Source organism: Mustela erminea, chromosome 9 (genome assembly GCF_009829155.1).
Source record: "Mustela erminea isolate mMusErm1 chromosome 9, mMusErm1.Pri, whole genome shotgun sequence".
Lineage (NCBI taxonomy): Eukaryota > Metazoa > Chordata > Mammalia > Carnivora > Mustelidae > Mustela > Mustela erminea.
In genome coordinates this window covers 61,722,625-61,733,449 of record NC_045622.1, presented here as the reverse complement: position 1 = coordinate 61,733,449, position 10,825 = coordinate 61,722,625, and positions in this window count along the sequence as shown.

The window sequence follows — 10,825 nt, the reverse complement described above, 5'->3', positions numbered from 1 at the left end:
TAGACATAGGTTTGTGCTTTTGACTTCTTATTGGGGAAAAAAACAAAACAAAACTAAGGATATTTAAATCTGTTGATAAACATTTTTGTGCTTAATTGATTCATAAATTTGCCATCAAAAGAATTCTGGTGTAACGGTTCACAATTGGTTACTACTTGGTCTTCAGTGGAGACTAAGGTTTCTAAGAGTGCAAAGTTTTAAATGTAATTAAGACTGATGGAAATAAGGGAAACAACTGTATGCAGAAAAGCAGGAGAGATGTAAAAAGATGTAAGAAATGGGAATGCATTTTTGTTAAGGATAAAAGAAGGTAATTTTGTCCTAAATGAGACTGGTTGTTTGGAAAGAAATGGCCTGGGACAAAACGTAAATGCAAAGGAAAGTTGTAAAAGGCTTGTGAAAGGAAAACTTTGGAATGAAATCTTAGGTGTGGTCAGAACAGACCTAGATTAAAATAGGTGGATTTTAAAGTACACTGGTGTTTGATTAAAACTCTGCTTTCTCTCTGTTCAAAGAGACAAGTTTTCTTAAATTGTTGGTCTGCTCTTGATAGGAAAATGTTAACAGTTGTTTTCTCTTTGCCTGCTTCCCCTACACTGGTGTTTGATTAAAACTCTGCTTTCTCTCTGTTCAAAGAGACAAGTTTTCTTAAATTGTTGGTCTGCTCTTGATAGGAAAATGTTAACAGTTGTTTTCTCTTTGCCTGCTTCCCCCCCCACCCTGCCAAAACAAAAACAAAAACCACACACAGAAAAAAAACCCAGTCTCTATGTTTTGCCTTTTTCATGTCTTTAACATCCCTAATCCTATTTAGGCATGTACTATAAAACTTTCTAAGGATTTAACAAACCTCCCAAGATTTAAATTATAAATGAAGTCTTCTTAACTTATTAGGACTTTTAGTTGGTATGCTAAGTCACTCAGGAAGTACTATTAAACAAATGATAAGCCTTGGGTTATATTTGGGTGGGTGCTATAACTATTCTGGAAGTAATGTGAAGTTCCTCAAGTTTTAATGTACCGTTACAAGATCATCACTCAATGTTCTTACTATTGAAGTGCTGTATGTCACAGAATAACTAAGCTTCCTTGTCAATGGCATCCTGGTGAACCCTCATATTGGATCATTGGCAGTGTCTGAGTTTTTGTCACTTACAGTTGTTCTTATTGTCTTGAAAAATGACTTTCATCTTCAAGGAAGTTCATATAAAGGACTTTGAGGACAAAAACAGGTATACAGTATCTTTAAGATCAAAATTGAAATGAGTACAATTTCCAGAACTAACTAAAGCTGCATTCAAACTAAACAAGAATTAGTAACATGGGACTAAATAAACTTAGATGATGATTATAGTGTTGTGACTCTTGTTTGAGACATTGCTGGTCTCTAATGTTTACTCTTCCAGATTAAGAAAAACTTTCTATTAAGATATCTATGACTTACCAAAAAATGTGCTAAAGTATTCATTTGTGAACCAATTGAAGCATTTAACTTTTCTCTCCACCTGAATCCTCTAAAATCCAAAAGGTCTCAGTAAGTATTCTTCCATGGCAATCATAGTTATTTGCATAAATTCAACGAGAATCTGTTCTCCTGAAATAGGACATCATTGGAAACATTGGTTATTTTACCAAGGCTTTGACTGGAATGTCTTATTTGAGAGACATGTGTAGACTCAGATATGACAGTTTTAAGAAACTAAGGTTCACTTTGTGAAATAGTCATTAGCTCCTTGGAAATGTTGGCCTGATACCTTGCTTACAGAGTTCCCAACAGCCTCACCAGGTGAGTAAAGAATGTCATCTCCTGGCAGGTGAAAGAACTTCCAGATATATTGGGGACCTCATGAAGAGGAATCCACCCACATCTACAGGTACTAAAGGCATGTCTGGTGGCAAGTACTTGGCTTGGCTTCTGACCTGGAGAGGCTACTAAAAGTTCAACCTAGAGATTCCTTATGAAATTTCCAGCAAATCAGATTCTAAAAGATCTATGTGATCAATCATTCTTGCTGAGCTTATGTAAATAATGATGCCATTTATTAAAACTGGACTTGTTTTCCAAACAAATTAGTCTTATTTAGCTATCTCTGGAAATGAGGATTATTATAAAGAGAAGTTACATTTCAATAGCACACCTTTGTGGATGTTAAATTCTCACACTGATTGTCTTTCAATAATATTTACCTAAGTTATACAACTTGAGGTAAACTTTGGGGAAAAAATATTTCACAATAGCTCATATAGACAAACTTTGTGCATTTTATTCTGTGGTGTTAATATCAGGACCTCCTGAGCATTTGATTATTTAAACAGCTGGAAAATGGGATTGATTCCCCAACAATCATATAATTCAGCTAGTACCTTAGCCAATTCTATGTGGCTGGGACAAGGAAATCACTCCATAAAAGCCAGAGCATACCCTACCCTATACAGTTAACTCTGGACTTGTGGAGATAATGGATGGCCCCATTTTCTTTATGATTGGATTGGATGAAGTACTTGGGATGCCCTTATCTCTTGACAAGTCTTCTCCCACTTGCCAGTGATTCCTTATAATTGGGATATTGTTAAAGCTACACCTTCCCAATGTTCATAGCAGTAATGGCCACAGTCACCAAACTGTGGAAAGAACCAACGTCCCTTCAACAGATGAACAGATAAAGAAGATGTGGTCCATTATACTAGAGAGTACTACACCTCCATCAGGAAGGATGAATACACAACTTTTTTATCAACATGGACAGGACTGGAAGAGATTATGCTGAGTGAAATATGTCAAGCAGAGAGAGTCAATTATCATATGGTTTCACTTATTTGAGGGACATGAGGAATAACACAGAGGACATGGGGAGATGGAGAGGACAAGGCAGTTGGAGGATATTGGAAGGGAAGACAAACCATGAGAGATTGTGGACTCTGAGAAACAAATGGAGGGTTTTGGAGGGGAGGGGAGTGGGGGTCTGGGTGAGTCTGGTGGTGGGTATAAAGGAGGGCATGTATTGCATGGAGCACTGGATGTGATGCATAAACAATGAATTCTGGAACACTGAAAAGAAATCCAAAAAGGAAAAAAAAAAAAAAAAGCTAGACCTCAAAGGGATTCTTCATGGATTTCATCCCTCATAACTATATTCATCCTATTGAGGTACAACTGCAAACAAAGGCTTTAGCCAAGCACATAACAGCCCTCCCGGTTAAAAACAAAAACAAAAACAAAACAACAACAACAAAACACCTCAAAGTTCACTATAAGACAGTTCCTGACCGGAGTGACTTCACATCAGGTCCAGAGTATCTTAGAGACCAAAAGCCCTCAATAGATGATGGGAGGCAGATTTATTAAATACCAGGCAATGCTTAAAATAATACCTAAAACCTGTCAAACCTTAAACCCAGCTACCCTTCTGCCTAGACCTGAACATCATACTTCTATAGAGCATAACTGTTGGAGGTTATTGATCTTGTTTATTCTAGTCGGCTGGATTTAAAAGATTCCCCTAACAAAAATACGCATGACAGTTGGTTTACTGATGGCAACAGTTTTATTAAAAGGGGGATAAAAACCTGGGTATGCTATAGTGTTCACTCAGGCTTGGCAATTACCAAAGCCTTAAAAAGTAATATTTATACTGATTCCAAATATTCTTTCCTAGTCCAAAATTCTCATGGAGTATTTTGGAAATTATTACTGTCTTAAGACTGTACACCTACCGAGCTACAATTCACCTCAAAGGCTCTATGGAAGGCCACATCCCATAATAAGCAGGATTAGAGGAGACCTTGAACAGATTAGAGACTTAGAAGTGTCCCAATACCTTTAAACCCTAGGGAAAACTCTAAGGTGCATCACCCGAGAAGCTTTGGAAAGGACCCCTATCGCTATGGGTAATGGGGCTCATCCCCAGCAACTGGGGAACATGATATGGGTAAAAGATTGGAAAAGGGAAAAAAAGGATCCACTCCAACCCACTTGGATGGGCCCCCATCTAGTAATACAGGCAATTCCCACTGCTGTTAAAGTTGCATGTTTCACTCCCTAGATTCATCATTCCAGAGTAAAGCAGGCAATACCCCTGCAGACCCTGATGATTGGCAGACAGCCAGGGACCCAACTGATCCCCTCAAGTTAAGGATCCAGAAGATGACCCAGCAGACCACAGCTGCTAAAATGGCCTCCTGCCAAACGTGAAGCCCTGCAGAAACCCGTGGATCCCTGCTTCAGGAGTCTACAACCTTGCTCTAGTCACAAACCTGGAGGCTGACTGGTCAACACACCATGGAAGACTAAGGACTCAACAGGGAACATTTGGACACTGAAGCCTCTGTGCCACCCTATAACAGTAATAATAGTGATACTTGTGACCCTGATGTTCTCTGTGAGTGTAGCTAAGTCAGTCCCAGGGGACAGGAATTTGACACAGGAAAAGACAGAGTAGCACTCTAGCCATAGTCTGTGTAGGAATAGTGAGTCTGTTCAGTAAAATCTACTCGTGATAACTCAATACAGGCCTCTAGAGCAGCAAGAAACCCAGTGGCAATGATCGATCCGCATTCTAAGTTAGAAAAGGCATCAAAAGGAGGGGATAATTCCTATCAAAATTCCACAGGTATTTTTCAAAGAACTGGAGCAAAAAATCCTAAAATTTGCATGGAATCAGAAGAGATCCCGAATTGCTAAGGAAATGTTGAAAAACAAAAATAAAACTGGGGGCATCATGTTACCTGATTTCAAGCTTTACTACAAAGCTGTGATCCCCAAGACAGAATGGTGCCAGCATAAAAACAGACACAGAGACCAGTGGAACAGAGTAGAGAGCCCTGATATGGACCTCAACTCTATGGTCAAATAATCTTCGACAAAACAGGAAAAATATACAGTGGAAAAAAGACAGTGTCTTCAATAAATGGTGCTGGCAAAACTGGGCAGCTATATGTAGAAGAATGAAACTTGATCATTCTCTTAAACCATACACAAAGATAAATTCAAAATGGATAAAAGACCTCAATTTGAGACAGGAATCCATCAGAATCCTAGAGGAGAACATAGGCAGTAATCTCTTCGATATCAGCCACAGCAAATTCTTTCAAGATATGTCTCCAAAGGCAAAGGAAACAAAAGCGAAAATAAACTCTTGGGACTTCATCAAAATCAAAAGCTTCTGCACAGCAAAGGACACAGTCAAAAAAACAAAGAGGCATTCCACAGAATGGAAGAAGATATTTGCAAATGACAGTACAGACAAAAGGTTGATATCCAGGATCTTAAAGAACTCCTCAAACTCAACACACACAAAACAGACAATCATATCAAAAAATGGGCAGAAGACATGAACAGACACTTCTCCAATGAAGACATACAAATGACTATCAGACACATGAAAAAATGTTCATCATCACTAGCCCTCAGGGAGATTCCATTTAAAACCACATTGAGATATCACCTTACACCAGTTAGAATGGCCAAAATTAGCAAGACAGGAAACAACATGTGTTGGAGAGGATATGGAGAAAGGGGAACCTTCTTACACTGTTGGTGGGAATGCAAGTTGGTGCAGCCACTTTGGAGAATAGTGTGGAGATTCCTCAAGAAATTAAAAAGAGAGCTTCCCTATGACCCTGCAATTGCACTCCTGGGTATTTACCCCAAAGATACAGATGTCGTGAAAAGAAGGGCCATCTGTACCCCAATGTTTATAGCAGCATTGGCCACGGTCGCCAAACTGTGGAAAGAACCAAGATGACCTTCAACGGACGAATGGATAAGGAAGATGTGGTCCATATACACTATGAAGTATTATGCCTCCATCAGAAAGGATGAATACGCAACTTTAGTAGCAACATGGATGGGACTGGAAGAGATTATGCTGAGTGAAATAAATCAAGCAGAGAGAGTCAATTATCATATGGTTTCACTTATTTGTGGAGCATAACAAATAACATGGAGGACATGGGGAGATGGAGAGGAGAAGGGAGCTGAGGGAAATTGGAAGGGGAGGTTAACCATGAGAGACTATGGACCCTGAAAAACAACCTGAGGGTTTTGAAGGGGCTGTGGGTTGGAGGTTGGGGGAACCAGGTGGTGGGTATTGGGGAGGGCACGTATTGCATGGATCACTGGGTGTGGTTCAAAAACAATGAATACTGTTACACTGAAAAGAAATAATAAATTAAAAAAAAAAAAAAGGAGGGCATAAATAGGAAAATTATCCAGGGCAGGCCCAGGCCAGGAGGTCCCAGAAGATGGAAAGTTACTAACAATAAGCATAAGCTAGAGATAACCAGAAACCTTACTGGAAGCAAGAGATAAGCAGTTGCTTTCTGCTTCCCACCACAGGCTCCCTGCACTACTGTTCCCGCCTAAAGCAGGCCCCACTCCCCCAGTTTAAGCACACCCACCATCAGTCACTATAGCACTTGAAAACTTACTGCCTTCAGTCCCCTAAAAAAGTTCTATAACCCCGTTGCGTGGGGCCCTGTGCTTTAAGCCAGAGATCACCAGGGTCCACTGGCATAAAAATAAATCCAAGTTCTACTTCTCCAAGTGTCCCTTGGTCTCTCACAGGTCAGATTATTTCTCTGCAACAGGGACAAACAGCAAAACTCATCTTTCCGGTCTCTATTTCAAGAAAGAATGGGTATTTAAAAGGTCTGTGTCTGACTTCATTATTAATAAGTTAAAAGGTGCATTTTTATTACAGGGTGCAGAGACATTTATCCAAAGTCCAGCAGATTGCCCAGTTGCCCTTTACAGTGCAAACAGAAAGAAAGAGCCTACAAAAAAGGTAAATGTGTAAAATCTCCTTAATTTGGTTCTCTCTGCATCACAAGCTGTTAGGGCAGACAGTGGAATGGGTCGTGCTCCCCATCACGATACTGACCCTGAAATTGTGGTTACCAAAACACACACTTGTGTCACCTTTATAAAAAAACATGTTTGTTGCCTCCTCATCTTACATTTAAAAATTGTAAACATTTATACCCCATTCCACTCCAACATGGAAACTTGAGGATCCAGGCCCAAGGGAGGCACTTGCCAATATGGGGTCTGCTCACATGCGGGCACCTTGGACCCATGAGTGTAGAACAATGTACAGGAGACAGTTAAGAATCAAGAGCCGCTGTCCCACCTCTGGGCCCCAGCATCAGAAGAAAACCCACATCTGTGAGTCTTAAATAGGTCATAGGGGGAAGGGCTGTTCTTTGCAGTAAGCCTTTCCCAGACCACATTTCCAGAAGTAAAGGTCTCAGAAAATTTTAATATTGTTATTATGATTCATGTGAGGGACAGATGCTATTGTAAACACAGAGAAGAAGTACAAACTTGACCTGAAAGATTAATCGAAAGCTTCACAAATGTGGAGAAATTTGAACTGGGTTAGGAATATAGAGCACTGGGCAGAGAAGATGGCAAAGGGTTCATGTAATATAATGATTAAGGGGAAGGAAATTTTTCTCTTGCTTCCTTCTAGTTCTATGTTTGTTGACTGGTCTAAAAATTAAATTGACATAAGACATTAGCAGATGAAAACCAAATTTAACAACATAGGTACACGTGCCCCAAAAAGACATGATGACTAAAGGCAGTCAAGCAGTTCAAGCTACTGAGCTAATGAGAAGGCAGTAGGGGTCTGGGGCTTCAAAGGGGGGGAAACAATTGACAGGAAGATGAGAAGAACAAATGGTTGATAAATATTTGCCATGCTATGCGGATAAGTCTTTCTGTTATAAAAAGTTATTTCTGATAGGGGTGCCTGGGTGGCTTAGTGGATTAAGTCTCTGCCTTTGGCTAGGTCATGGTCTCAGGGTCCTGGAATCCGGCCCCACATTGGCCTCTCTGCTCGGTGGGGAACCTACTCCCCCTCTCTCTCTGCATGCCTCTCTGCCTACTTGTGATCCCTTTCTCTGTCAAATAAATAAATCAAATCTTTTTTTTTAAAAGTTATTTCTTATAATAGCTCTCTTCCTGATAAAAGTCCCTGATTTAAAATTTTTTAATTATTAATTTTTTTATTTTTTATAAACATATAATATATTTTTATCCCCAGGTACAGGTCTGTGAATCACCAGGTTTACACACTTCACAGCACTCACCAAAGCACATACCCTCCCCAATGTCCATAACCCCAACCCTCTTCTCCCAACCCTCCTCCCTCCAGCAACCCTCAGTTTGTTTTGTGAGATTAAGAGTCACTTATGGTTTGTCTCCCTCCAATCCCATCTTGTTTCATTGATTCTTCTCCTACCCACTTAAGCCTCCATGTTGCATCACCACTTCCTAATATCTGGGAGATCATATGATAGTTGTCTTTTCTGATTGACTTATTTCGCTAAGCATGATACGCTCTAGTTCCATCCACGTTGTCGCAAATGGCAAGATTTCATTTCTTTTGATGGCTGCATAGTATTCCATTGTAAAGACAGCCTCTTCAATAAATGGTGTTGGGAAAATTGGACAGTCACATGCAGAAAAATGAAATTGGACCATTTCCTTACACCACACACAAAAATAGACTCAAAATGGATGAAGGACCTCAATGTGAGAAAGGAATCCATCAAAATCCTTGAGGAGAACACAGGCAGCAACCTCTTTGACCTCAGCCACAGCAACATCTTCCTAGGAACAACGCAAAAGGCAAGGGAAGCAAGGGCAAAAATGAACTATTGGGATTTTATCAAGATCAAAAGCTTTTGCACAGCAAAGGAAACAGTTAACAAAACCAAAAGACAACTGACAAAATGGGAGAAGATATTTGCAAATGACATATCAGATAAAGGACTAGTGTCCAAAATCTATAAAGAACTTAGCAAACTTGATACCCAAAGAACAAATAATCCAATCAAGAAATGGGCAGAGGACATGAACAGACATTTCTGCAAAGAAGACATCCAGATGGAAAACAGACACATGAAAAAGTGCTCCATATCATTCGGCATCAAGGAAATACAAATCAAAACCACAATGAGATATCACCTCACACCAGTCAGAATGCCTGATTTAAATTTTTAAAGCAGTTTAGAAACAGGTAAAAAGCTTTTCCTTAAGCCTACTGGGTCTTAATTGCCTTCAACTCAAGACTATGCCCAAGCCAAAGTGGCACATTTTGGGGTGGTATATTCGGCTCCCCTTCAGTCCTGCCTTTGAAACTTCTTCAAGAAGTTTCACAGTCCAGAAATTGCGTTGGTAGATTGCTCCATTTCACCTCATTATGCTGCTAGGAAGCCTGTAAACAAGGTACTAGGCCAATTTTTATGGGTTCCATAAAGTCAGCCCTAGTTCCTTAGATCTGTGTGGACATACCAAAGTCTATTACATATGTGAGGATTAAATCTCTCTCAAATATGACACTCCAATCAAAGCCTTGGTAATATAACCAATATCAAAGCCTTGGTAATATAACCAATGTTTCCAATTGTTTCCCGTTACAAGGAGAATACATTCTTTTGTTTTTTAATTAAGTTTTAAATTTTAATTCCAGTGTAGTTTATATACAGTGGTATATTAGTTTCAAGTGTGCAATATAGTGATTCAACAGTTGTATACATTACTCAGTGCTCATCATGGTAAGGGTATTCTTTAATCCCCATCTTTAACTTCACCATCCCCCATCACCTCCCCTCTGATAACCATCAGTTTGAGAAGAACAGATTCGTACTGAATTTATGCATAACTGTATTGCCATGAAATGAGAATATTTAAGAGTATACTTAAGACTATGTGAGAGATTCCACATTCTGAAGGTATCAGGAAGGGAGAAAAAGATAAGTGTTTCACTTTTGTTCACAAAGGTGTATTTTACTAAATTGTTGATAGCTTAGGAGAAAAGAGAAAAGGTTTCCTTAAATCTGGAAAAACAAAATGCAAAGAGCCAACATTTCAAACTAAAAAAAAAAAAAAAAAAAAATGAAAATTATAACAATCCTTATCAGTTCATTCAGTTCCATGTAATTAATTCTTCCTGATCTTCATCTTTTTTGTTAGTAGTTTCATAAGCCATTAGTTTCTACACTAGAGTTCTACAAATTCTCATCGAGTTCAGTGGTATGAACTGAAAGGTTCCAGAGATCTGTACTTGTTAGAGTCCTTTCCATTATTTTCTTTGAAGATAAAGCACTTTTACAGGAGCAATTCTGTAAAGCATTAGAGTTAAACAATAAATATCTGTAAAGGACAAAAGATTTAAGAATGCCTATGGTTAAAGATCTGATAAGAATTCATCATAAAGCAATTGAAAAGGGAATTTGGTTATATCTGTGGCACACACCTTAAGCTGAAAACTAAGGAAAGAAGATAGAAAAGATGGGCAAATAGAACTCTGAGTTCACCCCCTCCTACAGACACACCAAGACAACAACTATAGTATTGCAACTCACTCTGAAAAAGACCTAAAGACCGGCAGAACAGATATTCCACAGCTAGGCATGAAGAGAAGGCCACATCAAAAACAAAAAGAGGGATAGAGATGTGATCAGGAACCAAACTCCTAGAGGGACTACCTGTAAACAGGAAGAATGTCATAAGAATGGAGGAGCAAGGTGATCAAATCTCACACTGGGCACCCCCAGCCCTGGAGACTGTCACTGGGAACATGCATCCCCATAACAACAGATTTTAAAAGTCAGTGGGGCTCAGCTCCAGGAGCTTTAAAAATCATCAGGGCTTATCTCCAGGAGAGCGAGAGGGGAAACCAAGTCGCTGCCTTTAAAGACCCAGCACACTGAATAATTCAACCCGAGACAAAGAACAGAAGCAATAATGTGGAAAACACCTGGGGTATACATAAATAAGATTTGACTAATTTTAGGGCCTGATCTTAAAAGGGTA